Below are 16,147 nucleotides of genomic sequence, written 5' to 3'. Positions count from 1 at the left end.
TATAACTTTCATCTGACGGAATTTTATGTGTGTATATTGATGCTACAATTAATTAAGAATGAATTAATTTATCGCTTTAAACAGAAGCATAATCACTCCGAAAAGAAATTAAGTACGTTTTTTGTTGCGTTTTCCTATTTTGTTCTTTTGCTTCTTTTTCATCGTAATATTTGAATATATTTTTGTTTCTTTTTTACCATAATATTTAAATATATTTCTATTAGTTAATTTGCGAATTAAAAATGCGCCGTGAGAATGATCAAAACGCCGTTTATCCCGCGAACACTTTCTTCGACGAGTTCTTCGATCAAAGGCAGAAGAGAGCAGGGGGAGTCGCGGGGGAAGAGGATGTGGGCGCCGCCGCGCGAGTCCCGAATCCGGCAGGCTGAGGCAGGAATATCGGTATATAATACATTGGGGCCCAGACAGGCCTTGTTTATAATGGGTTGAACAAGGGTGCTAGAAGCCAGTGGGGGCTCCGGCCCCCCTAAGGCGCGGGTCTTATGGGCCCCCATAGGGATCGGCGGTGTTAACCGGCGGGCAGTCTCACTGCGGTCGCTGTTTGCTCATGAGCCGCGCGTGGTATTTAGGGATAACAAGAGGGCCACTTCATCATCCGCAGGAACGACGACCCCGCGATCCTTCGCCCCTTTTCTCTCTTTCTCTTTTTTGTTTCTTTCCTCCTCTTTTCTCTCCCTCCTACGATCGCGCTCTTATTCGTCTCGCTCACTATCGTCTCGTTTGTCTTGTTGACTATCGTCCTTATGGTATCCTCCGCGAATCGTCTCATCTATTTTTTCACACCGTTTTTATCTTCCATGATTGAAACAACAGTAATTGCTAAATTTTAGGTAAGGAATGAAAAAATAGAAGAATCCAATAATTTATTAAATTCTAATTAAATTAACAATTAACAAGCTAGATATCTTTTTAATAATCATGGAAGATAAGCTCATGATTTAACAAGTATCAATCATATTAATATTTTTATGATAATATTCTAAACATAATCGTGAAAAACATTCGTGTAATTTCGGAAAACAAATTAGACACATTGCTAATTTAACCATTTAGCAATCTACTAAGCATCACTATTCACATAGGCTGGAAAGTCAACTCGAGAGCGCAGCTTGACCGGTCTGGCTTGGCCGAAAAAATGGATCGCTCCGGGGATAGGGCCCTCTTATGGTAATCCCGTGTTTATGCGTTGACAGTCGTTCGAGCTTCCGAAGCGCGGGGGAAAGTATGCAAATCCGACGTAGTCAAAGATTGAATTTCATTTCGTGCCTACCGCCAGCGCGCGGCGAGGAGGAGGCTGCGGGGGGAACTCGGCCGGCCACCTCGGCGTTTGACACATCCGCGTCCGCCGCGCGGGAGATAACCTTTCGTCACCCGGCGAAATGCCGGCTGACCTTTCGGCGTCGTCGGCTTCCTGCTTCCATATGCATTAAGCACGGACGTCGACGACGGGCTGGACGACCGGCCTTTTGATATCGAGGCAGGCATCGCGCCGCATCGGCCGATTAAAAACGGCGACAAATCTGCTCTCCACAGATATTGAAATATATCGCGTCTCGATGCTGTGTACTTCTTTCGAGCAAGATTCCGTTTGCCCTCCTTAAAGGTGACGAATGAAGTTTTATCATGATTTTACTTGTTTTTATGCCATCTTACGTTGCAGTCTCTACAGCAGTTTGTAGTATCTTTTTTTACTGTCTTTTTTTATATATTTAATAAGAATTATATATTGCACACATTTTTCGTAGATTTTTTATAAAAAAAAATAGATTTCTTATAAAAAGCTAGTTTACAAAAATTCTGTGCTTTATAAAAAAAGATTAGATTATTATTTTACAGAAAGCATGCAATATATATAATACAATCATCAGACTTTTCAATTTGTTAATATAAAAAGCTCTTGACACACAATAATCTGTGTGAGAATTGTACGTAACATGTGTACCATGCTGCTATTATAACTTGAATAAAAACATGATCTACTTCTTCGATCGCTTTCAATACATAAATGCAAGAATAGACCTATTCGACCTACAGCTAGTTATCTTATCAGCAGTGATATCAGGGTTTCCGGTATACATTGCTTAAAATTTGCGAAGGGCCACTTATGCCCTCTGACATTTTAGAACTTTGCTCGCCGGACGCTGTAACACCGGACGTTTTGACCCGCGCTTCTAATTTATATTCGATAAGAAATCACATGTTTCCATCATATATTATTTGACAGATCACATCTTTAAATGTAGTATTCGATAAAAAATGTGTATATTGTCTCTTTGAAAATTTTTTGCGAGGATTCTTAAATCATGTAAATAAAATATTACAAATTAATATTTTTTTTTTTATTATATACTTTTATCATATTTGATATATTTACTTGATAACTCGTATTATACAACTTGTCGCGAAATTAAGAGTTTAGCAAAGATTTAAATTGAACACGCATTTTAACTCATATTAAAAATTACAAAAATAATATTGTCGTAATTGACACGTTACTTTTATTACGCACGCCGGCTATTTAATTTCACTATATACATTGCGCTACAGGATCGCGCCGAAAATAATGGGCATCCGTAAAGTGCAGCGTGCAACCTATATTTATCCCGAATCGGATCGGGGCCGAGAATTACACCGGTATTACGTAAATTTCCGTGTGCGCGGACTAATGTCGGTGCGATACGATGCGGCGACACTCGCATGCCTCGATCGAACGATCGAGATCTTCGCGGTGGTTCATGAATTTCAAGAGTTCGTGCACGGGTGGAGGGACGGTCGGGAGGAAAGGAAGGAGATAAAAAGAACCATTTCCACGGGCATAATTTTTCCATTTAGCCGTTGCATGAATTCGATCGTGAGATTGTCGATTTCTGTCCGTGCCGACATACGTATGTAAACAAACGTGTACTAATGCGAACTAATGTGCCACCGGTTGTAAACTAATGACCCGCTTAAAACGTCACCACCGCCTCAGGGGATACGTGCCCTTCTGGTAGCTGTCGTTTTCCGTCGATCCTTCGATCGTCACCGATCTCGAAAGGTAGAGCGGCTCTCTCCTTTTGCATTCCTCTTGTAGATCACATCAACGATCTGTCATTCAACGTTCTTACAGCTCTAGATATCGGCGATATCGTTCACGAACGGTCCGTTTCATCTCGATCGCGAGTCGTGTTCCGTCTACAGAAGGACCGACTTGTTAATGTCTTCAAATCGATGGATCTCCCTTATGTTGCGCGCGAAGCTTGCTAGATCACTTTAAGATGCACATGATAATTTATGTGTGGGTGAAGGAATAGTCGTCGTGATGCGCTTTGGGAAAGTATTTTTTCACGTTCCCCACAGTAGGGTGGAATTATGAAAATTAATGGAGCCAATTCTCTCTCACACACACACATACATACATACAACATGCATCTGAAAAATGTACGCCGTTATTTCGGTTGTTTGTTTCTGTATGATTCGATAGAAGCACAAGAAAGATACGTTGCAAACCTGTTAACAATTGAAATTATATCAATTCATTTACAATGTCTCTTTATTTTATTATTTAATAAATTTAAAAAAAATTAAAAAAATTTATTTTTTTCGTTGTTGACGACAAATCACGCGAAGCTCTTGTATTTAAATTAGTATGATATATATATGCGAGACGCGAGAATCTCTCTCACCAAGTCGAATCAGGAGTTCGATATCGTTTCTATCCAATCGACACGTTTTGCCAACACATGTATTCTTCGAGGAACCGAGTCGTTCGCAACGATAACATCGATATGGACGATCGAGAGATCTATCTCGCCGGCATACCTGTCGACGATTCACCGATCGTACGACTCCGTATTGGGCGACGTTTGACGATCTTACCAACCCTTCGAACGACATCGCGATACCCTCGATCGCTACCCGTCGGAAAAATGTCGGTGAGACCGATTTCAGATATTGCGCGGGCTATTTCTCACCGTTTTTATTAATACCCCGAGCGCGTTCCCGGGCCCCCGGAAAGAACGCTACCCCGGCAAATTAGGGACGAAGCGCCGCTCCACTCGTGAATCTCTTCGACCCTTCGTGAAAGAGGAGATGACTATCGTTTTGTCCTTGAAAGACTACCGTTGCTACCGGCGTGTCTTGTCGACGAAAACTCATGAATTTGCCGCTAATTTATCGTCGAGAGAGCACTTCCCGTTTTTCCTCCAGTCAGCACGTCCCTGCATCCGGGATGATTATTTTTCTCTATCTCGAAGTCGAGATAGCTTGCCTACGTCGAATGTATTTCTAAACAGCAACATCGCATTACAATAATCGTACGAATAATCTATCTACGAAGGATCATGCTCGATGCGTTGTTACATTTCTCAAAAATATCCGACGTTAATTCTACGATCCGTTCAAGAAACTGTCTTTCGCAGCGAATCTTAAATGGCAGATGATTCTCGCGGAGGCACTAAGGAAAGGAGAGAAGGAGAGAAAACGTAGATGAAGAAGAAGAAGAAGAAGCGGTGCGGCGCTCCGTGACGCGCTCGTGATTCCCTTTAGGCTCGAACTACGGAGCATCCGCGATCCGGCGCAGCATCACAGGTACACACAGACGCGCACATACACACGAGGGGGGATAATAACCAATTATTTTCGAGTATATAATTAGAAAATTACGGAGTCAGCTCTCCGACACAACGCAAGGGACCCGGTCGAGCCTTGCTCCGTCGCTTCTCCTTTTCCCCCCGGCCTCCTCTTTTCCATCCCTTTTCTTAGCTTCCTTCTCGGCTCCTTCGTCCTGTCTCTCTTTGTCCTGTGTGTGCCACCTTCATACGTTACGCCGTCAGAATTGAGATACAGATACCACGGCGCAAAGTATAGACCGTGTAAGCTCGAGTCGCATGTCGACGATCCCATCGTCTCTCTCTCTTCTTCTCTTTCTTTCTCGTTAGTTTCGTTGCCTCCTTGTCCGCTTCTTCGTCTTTGCTACTACTCGTTGCTCTTCCTTCTCCTCCTTCAACTCCTGCGCGTGTACGTGAGGGAGTAGAGGAGGGCCGACCTTATGGCCCTGGGCTACCGGGCTTCGTACCTATGTTGGTCCTCGTATATGGGGTGTCGAAAAATACGAGTGCGTGCATAGATATTTTTTAGATATTTACTTATCATGATAATCGCACATCTTGTAGATATTCAATTATTTAAAAGCTTAAAGTTAATTACTGCATTAATTTGACGCATGTAAAATTATTGATCTAAAATTAATTTAAGATACCAATTAAGAGTGTGTGGCATAATGTTGCATTTTATTTTTATTATAAAAAATGCTTGTGATAATTTGCCGTTATTTTATTCAGACACGATTTTATTTACAAATGAATTAAAATGATTAATATGAGATAATTTCAATGAGATAGATCTTATTATGTCTAATCCAACGATTATCTACGCTTTTGAGCGTAAAGTTATAATTATTAAAATAGTGACGATTTTCTAACGTTCTGCATATCTACAATTATTTCGGCCACTCATTACGCATCTCGCGATTAAATTATTAATTGTAATAGCCTAATTATACTAATCCTAAATTCTTTAGCATAATTCACGCCGAGTGATTCGTTTTAAAATTAGCTCCTATGCACTTGTAATTTAGAATTGACTTGTCGTCAGTGGTCCCAGCACGATCGTTCGTGAATGGCCAAACGGGTTATTAGGCGCGTTTCGTAACGAAGAATCATCGCCGCGATGCGATTAGAGAAGAAGAGCGGCTTGTTAGCCAGGAGGTAATCGACCGATATTCTCCAAGCCGATTATCTTATCGCCTTATTCCCGATTTCTCGGGCGCAAATTGTGTCGACCCCTTGTAACTCACGATTTGTCCGAAATCGATCGCGCAATGATCGTTCATTAAAAGCCAACTTCGCCAACGCAGTCGCGAAATCTCGCCGATAGAACTTAAGCCGATTTTACGGGATGACATAAATCCTGGGAAACTCGGAGGATCGGAATGAATTTGACGATATGTTTACCAGAGAAATAAAATTCGCATACATGTTTTTCTTCGTCTCTCTCTTACAAATTATATTTTCTTTTTTACATAATTTATGATATTCAACATTTTTCAACACTTTTCAATGTGTGTTCTTTACGAATAATTTAAATCAGTCTAAGTCTCGATGAAACTCTCGATATTTTTGGTACGTTTTACGAATGTTTATAGTGAGATTTGTTTCACGATGAGTTATACACCCGGTACAAAAGCTCCGCCACCCGCTCGACCAGCAGGACCAGCCCTGGCGAATCGTCGTGATACCCCGCGGACTAATGCCGATAATTACATTTTGCAATTCGGGAATTTTTTCTTTCCTTCCTTGTTTTTCGCCGCGATCGTGTTCAAATTCTTAGCTCACTTTAATCTTTGGTAAAAACTGGCTACCGATTGCTATCAGCTTCGCGCTTTTGTCCGATTGATAAATGACAAAGCTTTTATGTATCTCCTAATTATTTAAGTATATCCATTTTGTTTGTCGAGAACTGTACTTTAAATTATTTGACACTCTCTTGCGAGTGAAAATTATGATCAGTTTATATCCACCACGCTTCGGTTAGTATGTTCCTTTTGATAATTCCTGTGCTCGCATGCCTTTTACAATCGCATAATTTCCATATCAAAGCTAGTGATCTCGGTTAATCCCCAATGACTTACTTTACTCTATGCGAAAGCGGAGGGCACATATCCACGATCATATTCCCTGTCGCCAACTATCGACTCGTTCCGACGACATTATTAATCCCTTTCACAGAAGATGCTATAAATAAATTGTATACGAACGAGCGCGAAGGACGAGTAAGACGCTTCGAAGGAGCGGCGATTTTACGCTAACGAGCTACATCGATGATGCGACCATCTAGATTAAAATCTCATGATCCTCGAGATTCCGCTTGAATCATCGAGATGTAATGTGCTTTAATCCGTGACTGTATGAGAACGTACGTTGCACTCGCGTGAATAATTCCTTCATTCCTGCGTATCGTTTGTATGAAATATCGTCTTCTAACACTAGCTATCTTTATTTTTCTCTAATGTATACTAATATATAAACATATTTTTAAAAATGCAAATGTTCCATATAAGATAATATATTGCTATATTTCAATGACAGATTCTCTGATCTGATCTTTATTTAACAAAAATTTTCGAGCGGCATTAGTTTATAAGCTCGCTGGAAGCTACGAGAGTTAAATGCATTGCTTGAGAAGTATATCTCTAATTACTTCGGAATTTTATCATTTCTTATCAAGCGATCAATTTTACGCTGATCAGACTATAAAACAAATTGAATCGTCGTCGTTGCCGGGAGCGCATTGAACATTAAGAAAAATCGACGTCTTTGAGTGTTGTCGAGGAATCTGACTTGTAATAACCCGCTTTCGTCCGTTTGAATTTATCGGGGGGAGCCGCTCGTCGATTAATTACCGCGATCGAAGGAGCATTTTATTGACGCGTTACCGATAAGGAATAATCGCGAATAACGATAATAGGCGATAAGGATGATATTTTTAATCGAAGGATTAAAAGCTATATATATAAAATTTGCAATTAGATTCAAGAGCGAGCAGTTATCCTTTAAATTGTATAATTAATAAAGTTCAGGATTTTGCAAGAGAACTGACAATAGCTTTGATACTACATATTTTTTATTTAACTTATCTTTAAAATTATTAAAGATAAAATTATTATATAGAAATCTTTTTACCTACGATAATCGTTATTGATCTCTCTCGAGTTATTGATCTTTTTTCCGAGACACTTTAAAATTGAGAAGGATATCTAAATAAAATTATTTTTGTGAAACACTTTATCGAGAGTTTAAGTTTCATTATTTTTTATAAACACAATCTTGACTGACATGAGTCCGGTAGTTGTGGGAGTAGCTCGCGGTTTTGATTCAGAGTACATAGTCTTTAAAAGAGATGAGAGAAAGAGGGCAAAATAGAGGACGAATAGAAGGAGGGGAATAGAGAGAAAGAAAGAGAGTACGTTTCTTTGTGTACGTGCGTGACGTCAATATGTCGAGGGTAATAAGATGGCCGGCGATAAAGTGGTGGGTGTAGATACAAGATAACAATCAGCTGCAGTAGCTCCTGGCAATCTCGTGATTACAGGCTTAGCCTCCAATCTCTCCTTCTTCTTCGCTCTCTTTGTCTTTCTCTCTCTCTCTCTCTCTCTCTCTCTCTCTCTTTTCTGCTCGTTTCGTCTCGAAGCTGCTACCTTCCTGACCATGCCTTCTCGAACGACGTCCCACCTTTCTTTTTCCCCATCTCCCTCACGAAGCTTTACGATATATTTCATAAGCGGTATAGATCTGCCCACGAGGGGTACACCGATCTTCTCCTCCCCTTCAACTTGGCGATCCTCGAGTTCTAGTCGTCCTTCTTCCCTCTTATAATTTCTCTGCTTCTCCATCCTTCTTCATCTCTCTCCCGACTTTCCGATTTTCGCACATCGAATATTATAGGCTGATGGTGCAAAGGAGCAGAAGCCGCCAGGTTTCGGCGTCGACGGTGGTGCAGGGGGCCAAGTACCCGGGCTCCATTCCTCGGGCTCTCTCTCGGCCACAGGTACCTCTTAATAATAATTTCGATCGGTAAATTGGCGTGGTGCATATTTCAGACTTCGATCGTTATCTCTCGCGAGACTGTTGGTTGCCCGTGCTTTCGCCGCGGTTCCGTTTTCATGGGGGATGGAAGAACGACGCAGCCTCGGGGCTGCACACGGACGAAGGACGAATCGTTCTCGCAACTCCTGCCGCGGCTAGAACCAGGGATCGAAATCGCTGTTATGTTTTGATGAATGTAATTTTCGATGCAGATACGACGCAAATACACCTTACGTCAATCTTACATTTTCACTTTGCTTTGCGTGTGAGATGCTCAATTTTGAATTTAATTGATCAACTCTTATTGTAACATATCTTGTTATATTTTTATTACAATTTTTTATTGAACTCTCAATGTTTTTTTTTCCCATTTTTTTTCATCATCTCTCTCAATGTAAAATATAATAATATCTTTATTAAATATTTTTCACTAATTTCTATTTTTATTACTCTCTCTCTATTATTTTTTGAAATTGTTTGATCTTATAGCTTGTCAATTTAAATCTGTCAAGATTTCGTACTCATATTTCATCCTCTATTTTTTTCACCAAATTTATGGAATTAAGCATATAAGATAATCGTAGCGAATTATTCCGGTATCATTGTTACATCGTTTAATCAAGGAAGCAGCAGCGGCAAGCGAACGCGCGCTAACTTTCAGCGGTAACGTCGCGCTGCTGGCTCGCTGCATTAGGCAAGAGCTCGAGCGCAGCGCTTATCGTCTCCTTAATCAACTCTATACCCAGAGCGTCGAAGTTTCCGCCGCAGTTAGCGGGTCCTTAGAGTGCAAGGATCAAATAGTCTGCGCCTGAGAGAGCGTCGGGTTCGAGCGACGAAAGCCCACCCCCTCATTCTCGATTTCAAACGCAAATTCGCGTACAGCGTAAGGTTTACCAGACCGGCGAATCCCGTGCGAGTTTCGCTCGCTCTCGCCAAGGATCCGCGGTCGACGAAGTTAGTCTCGAGACCGATTCGATCCGTCGGCGATTATAATCGAATCCAAGATGCCTAATCTATTCCAACGGCTGCTCCTCTTCCCCGGCTCTTTGACCCTTCGTGACGCTTTAACGAACAGCTCCGCACCTTCCTGCTGTCCACCGGGAATTTCCGTCCGTTTGGCTGGACACTGGCGATGTAGTTGAGCATTATAGCGGTCATCCGCGAATTACCCATTAATTCATAGAGCGAGCATCTTGTCGTATCGCGAATGTTTGATGCGCATATAACAAATAATTAACTTGTTACATAGAATGCTGGAGATATTAAGATTTATATGACAAATTATTTATAAAAATTTAATAAATGTTTATTTAGAAATTTCTGCGCGTGAGATAAAGTTCATCGATTTTTTAAATCGATAAATTCTTTTGATAGATGGATCTTTTTGATTTGCATCAAAAATACTTCGTTAAATCAAACTAAAGATTTAAGATACGAAGCACGAGATTATGCGAATTGATTTTTCCGTTGGAAACTCTTTACTGTTCTGTGAATATTCACGGATATTAATAGCCTAAGCACTTTGCACCATCTCATCCCCATTCGAAACTATCTACCCTACACTTTTATACAGGGTGTCATTGATCTGGAGTAAACGTAGATGCCTGTGTGTCACATTGCGTGTCAGATCCACGCGGTGACGTCACCGCGGGAATGAATCGCGCTTGGATACGGCGGCCGCGATCATAAAAATTCAGATCACGGACCGGCGGCAGTAAATAAAACCATCGTCCTCCCCTTCCTCTCGTGCGCTAACATATTTCTTCACGCTCCTTACATCCTTCCACGCGCGAGCTATCGATTCTCCTTCCGAGCGGCCTAACGGTTGCGCTGTGTGGCAGATCGAACTTTTTAAAGTGGAAATTCACGAGACGAAGGAGGAAGCTCATGGCTCTTCGCTACGACAAAGATCTTGACATGCGGCTTGAAAAATCGTTTTAATCACGCAGTGATGAGCTTCTGAGAGAATAAAAGAAAAAGTAGGAATAGATGAGGTATATAGACAAAAATATCAGACAGAAAAGATGTGATTTTTTGACTTTTTTCAGAAAATATTGAAATTATAAAATGATATCTCTTTCATCTTTCTTCTTTCTTTGTCTTTTTCCTTCTTTCAATCCTTTTGCTTTCTTCCTCCATATGCAGTGGCGTGCAAAAATTTCCGGCCAGTGATATTTTGTAAATATAACAATTATAACTATAAATACTTTTATAAACATAAACAATATTTCTTTCACTATATTATTTTGTTTCCTATATGTTATACTCGCACCTCATAATGATTAAAAAGTCATTAGGTTTTTTTTAATAAATTAGAACGAAAATTAGTACGAAATGTCACTGACCGGAAACTTTCGCACGCCACTGTATATATATATATAAAATTTATATCATTGACTTAATCACTGAAAAAATGTAATGTAAAAATGTAACAGAAGTAAATTTTATTCTAATTCTGATTAATAATTTCTTGGATCATATTCCTTTAAATGATATGAATCTTCGTTATTTCTCCTTATAATCTATTTTATTGTTCATGTTAAAAGAGATTGATTTATTGGATACACTTGCAAATGCAGTCGCAATTGAAATTATCAATAAAAGCACAAATTTCGTATTATCCTCGAAGCTCCCTTCTTTTCTATTAAACTCTCGGGCTGTTCCATAGGTGTCACCGTATTTATCAACGCGTCCCTTCTTCGAGCAACCCTTCGAAGGGGTGTTCCACACAGTCTCCCTCTCTTTACGATGACATAGCCGCGTGCTGCTGCCATCTCGTTTTAGTTTTGCTCACTATGCAGCAGATCCCCCTCTGTTCCCCTAAAGAACCCATGGCACTCCCTCTTCTGTCCCCTCGAGTTCTGTCCCCACTATTAGTATCGCTGCCTCCCTTCTCTTTCTGAGCGTCGAATCTCGCTGTCCCCTCTCTATGTTGCCCTTTTTCCCCTCTCCTTACCTCCACGGAAGCAGATACCCACAATAGGGAAAAGTTCTATAGCGCATCATAAAATCCTTCATAGCGTATATATATTTCGTATTAAAATATTAAAATATTCATTTCGGGCATAAAGGCGGCCAAATTACGTCGGTTAACGTCCTCCATTCACGTACGAGTGACGTGGCGTTCCTTTCCGTTTTTTTTTTCTTTTTTTATGACTACCGCGACCTACGACACGTTCTAAATATTCGTTTTTATAGGCTCCTCGGCGAGTGCACTGATTCGCAGATCGTTGCGGGTTTTATTTTGGCGATTGTTAAAATGTGGATATTGTATATAGTATGTGTACTATGTATATGTATGTATGTGATCGAATTCACAACGACAGTCTACATTGTCGCGTTGCACTCTGTTTTAACAAATGATGAAATCCGTGCGAATTTCGCGTGTGCTCTCATGCAGCATTTTCGGCTCACGCATATTTTGGAAAATGGATGCAACGAAATTTTGACAAGCTTTCGGACGATCGGTAGAAACCGAAAAAAAAAAAATTTACGCATCATGCTCTATGCTTTCGATGACCGATGAAACGTGTTTGCTAACGAATATCCCGTGTATGATGTAATGCTAGCTTGTATATTTTTATATCTGTAGGTGGTCCGAATAGGTCCCTTTTTTATGATTGACAGGACCTACGATATGTTTCAACTATCCGGATTAAACGCTTTTGGATGAGCAGCTAGTCGTTAAAGATCATTAAAATGTCTTCGACCATATGTTGAAGAATTTTATTATTCGGATAATCATCGTCATCACGATGCGAGTCTCGATGACACGTTAAGAAGGCCTACGATTGTATTTTCAAATGTATCTAAAAAAGATGGCCCAGCTAGATCTCGTGTGTGCATATCCTATTATCGTGACCTTCCAACGTGGGCGAGGATTGTGAGTGTGTTGTGTATCCAGGAGCGCGCGTTCGATCCGTATTTCTCTCTTCGTGTCTACAAGCGGATTTCGTATGTAAATACATTCTCTTAGCCACCGTTGCGAGCATTGTCGCGCATCTCGACGGTTGACTGGACGATTATTTGGAATTCGAGTAATATTTTCAAAGCGTCGCGACTAATTTCGGTGCTTTGCCCGACGTGACGTTAGCGAGTAGATGTATTCATATTAAAATTAAGAGAGAAAAAATCAAAAAGATATGGTTGCTTTGCGTAACGTGTATAAATTCTTGTTTAGTTTACATCACACACACGGTTTATTTTAAATTTAATAAATTAATTAAGCTACTGCACATATGTGTGCGATAAAATTTCTATTAATTATTTTAAGATAATTTTTGTATTAGTGAAATTAAAATATGCTACGTAAGTGTAACATGTTATAAAAGACCCTAGATTATAAAGTCGGCAAGCGATGAAAGAGGAAAAGGCGGACAAGGAAAATTGGCCGTTAACGCCCAAGCGGAATCGTATTCGACGTTTTGCACCAATGTTTTCGCACTTTTCGGTGGTTCTCTGATCGCAGAACAAGATGCATCTGGACCGTAGATCCTTCAGGGTTGAGCCCCGAATGGTGCGCCTAAATTATGCAAGCAACATTCAGGTAAAGCGTTTTCGCGCAGTTAGGGCTAGACCGTTGCTGATTGTTTCCTATGTTTTCTCGCACCTATCCTTTCTCTTTCTCTTCGTTTCTCGTCCCTCATCCTCCTTTCTTCCCTCTCCACAAGTTTGTCTCGTGTACGCGACGTGGAAACTAGCTAGCTACCTGTCGGATCCTAAGCAAATATTTCACGGCAGCATTCAATCCAATTTGACACAATGGGGGTAAACGAAATCGAATTAAGGGTGCATTATGACGGCGCGACCCACTCGATCGATCGACACGATTCAACGATGAAGCTTTGCGAGACCGGGCTGTCTACATCGCGAAGATAACGATCGAAGAGATAGGAGCAACAATATCGTGATCAATTAAATAGCTAAAGAGATTATTAAAAAAAAATTTGCTTTTTGCTTCGTGTCTCCTCAATTTGAGACTTTTTTAACCAATATGATATTGCAAATAATTATTTCACATATTACATTATTTAGGGAAATCGTATATTTTTTTTTTCTATTAAAATAAAAAATTAAAAGAAACATCAAACTTTTGCCGTTTTTTAACTTGCCTATAATCGTCGATAATATTGCTTTCGAGCGAGCTAGTGCTCGTGTTCTTTCCTAGCCCTTTCTTTCTCTCTCTTTTTGAAGCCTCTTTCTCTTTTATCCGATGTTGTATATTTAACCAAAGACGCGCGCGTCGCGTTACGATCATATGTGCGTCATATCACCCCGCTCGAATGAGCGCTTGACGAGATCCGTCTTCGGCATTTTAAGCAGCGCCATTCATAATCTGTCAGTTCACAGCGATACATATGTAAAGACGATTCTATTATTGCCCCCCGTCTCCCTCTGTCTCCATCGCCTGTTTACGGTGTCTCACGACAAGCGGTGGCACTTATGGCAACGAGCCACCGTTGCGCGCATAACGAACGTGAATTTATGCGCTTCGTGCGAGCATTCTATCGGCCGCTCGTAGATCATCGCCAGTGTCGGCGTAGTCGCGGAAAGTTGACGGACAGCGGAAGGTAAAAAGCGCGAAAAGGGATAGAAAAGACGGATGGCCAGTCTTATGTTACGCCTGGCCGATCAGCAAAGCTGTTAATGCGATGTATGTACGGGACTTGCATAGTATATAATAATATATAAATAATATATAAAACCGCGAAAATAATTTTACAGGACGCCATAAAAAGAATGATATCTTAATTAATATCTATTCAATACAATTGATAGTGTACGTTTTAACGCTTATTTTGAAAATATAATATATATTATCGGGATCTCAAGCATTTTGCCTAAGATAAACTTTAGTAAGCTTTGCGTATTCGTGTATACTTGCAGGAATGGAGAAAGGGGACGTGGCGAGTGAAATTCCGGAGACCGTTCGCGGGCAACGTACACCCGCGTACACGCGGAATGCATAATTTTTCTCTCATCGCGACAGAGCTTTGCAACCGCGCGAGCGTGCCGTGATGGCGATAAGAAAGACGCAATAAAAGTCGTCGAAGTGAAATATCGACAATTCTGCGACGACACCGATCGTCGTTGGCCGAAGCGTCGCGATATTTTGAGTATAATCCACGGTTTCTCCAATGCGTTAAGAGAACTTCATTGTTAGTTTCATCGTGTTTAGAAATGTTTAGAAACGTCATGGTCAACTGTTGCACTTTGTAGAAAATTATTTGGAAAATGCTTTGTAGGAATTTTGCCGAACCGAGACTTTTAGTGCGCTTGTTTACAAAATAATAACTTTTGATGTAAGTAATATTGATCTCCTTTACGGTCGATCTGTAAAAATATCTCTACTGCTTTTTGTAATAACATTACTATGAATATAAAATAAAAAAAAATACATTCTACTATATATACTTTAAGTCTCGATAAATTCGTGCACTCATATTCATACATTTATAATATTTATTACTTTTTTAAAAATATGTTAAGTCAATTCCTAATAAAAATTTCATTTTTTATATTTCAAATTTTCATTTTTTTTCTTGACATAATGCGTTTGGATCACAAGGCGAGAAAACCGAGAGACGTGTAAGTTGTCGTCTCCTTCTTTATTACTTTTTATCGCAACGCTCGGAGAATTCGCATACATCTCGTATAAGCGATAATTAGCCGCGCTTCCTCGCACGCGCGAGCAATAAAAGAGAAAAAGAAAAAAAAATAAGGAAGTTAGCGGCAACAATAACGCGAGCGAGCGTGGCCACAGGTGCGAAGGCGCGCAAAGCCAGTTGGGTAGTTGAAACAGACTACGACACAGGAGGATCCCGCGGCACACGATGATCTAACTCACCCCTTCTGAGGGGTGGCTGGCACGTACTGCATAATGCTGCTACCTGTGGCTCTCATTTAAATGTACTAAACCTTCCTTTCCTCTTCTCAATGCACTTATTCGCTTTCGCTCATTCATTCGTTTTTTGTGCGTTTGGTTCTTACTAATACCACCCTCTCACGGGAAGGGTTTGAACACTTTTCATAATTAATCATCTCGAATTAATATCTAATATGTGCGTTCTCGCCTAATCGGCGATCAATCAAATTTCAATTAGATTTCTTTTGGAAATTCTATATCCGCGAATTTTACATCGCCGATAATAGCGTATGAAAATGCTTGAATAATTAAAGCTTATATAGATTTGTGCATCTTATAGTACACTTGTCGAACCGTCATACGACTTTCATGACTTTATTTTCAACGTAATCGTCATAATTTTTTACGAAGGAAAAATTTTGTCGTTCATAAATCGAGGTTTCGTACTGCGATGGATTAAACTTTTCGGCTTATCCCTCTTTTCCTCTCGCTACGAGACGACTACGGTGCGAGGTGCGGAATATCGATAACGAAGGGGCGCGTAATCAGCGGACGAGTCGAGACCAACGATTACCCGTACACCTGTTGCACCGCGAGCTATGCGAAAAGGAAATGAAACTGTCGACGAGCAGGATTG

General features: G+C 40.5%; 1 long non-coding RNA gene across 1 annotated transcript; it reads left to right on the top strand.

Annotated features, from left to right (window-relative positions):
- Nucleotides 1–13,861: 13,861 nt before the first annotated feature.
- LOC115242988 lies at nt 13,862–15,163 on the top strand. The gene is made up of 2 exons (XR_003885143.1): nt 13,862–14,298; nt 14,532–15,163. It is a non-coding gene; the product is annotated as an uncharacterized LOC115242988 (long non-coding RNA).
- Nucleotides 15,164–16,147: the final 984 nt, after the last annotated feature.

This window comes from Formica exsecta, unplaced genomic scaffold, assembly GCF_003651465.1.
Source record: "Formica exsecta isolate Colony F162 unplaced genomic scaffold, ASM365146v1 scaffold662, whole genome shotgun sequence".
In the NCBI taxonomy this organism is placed as follows: Eukaryota; Metazoa; Arthropoda; class Insecta; order Hymenoptera; family Formicidae; genus Formica; species Formica exsecta.
This window is presented reverse-complemented; position numbering and strand designations above follow the sequence as displayed.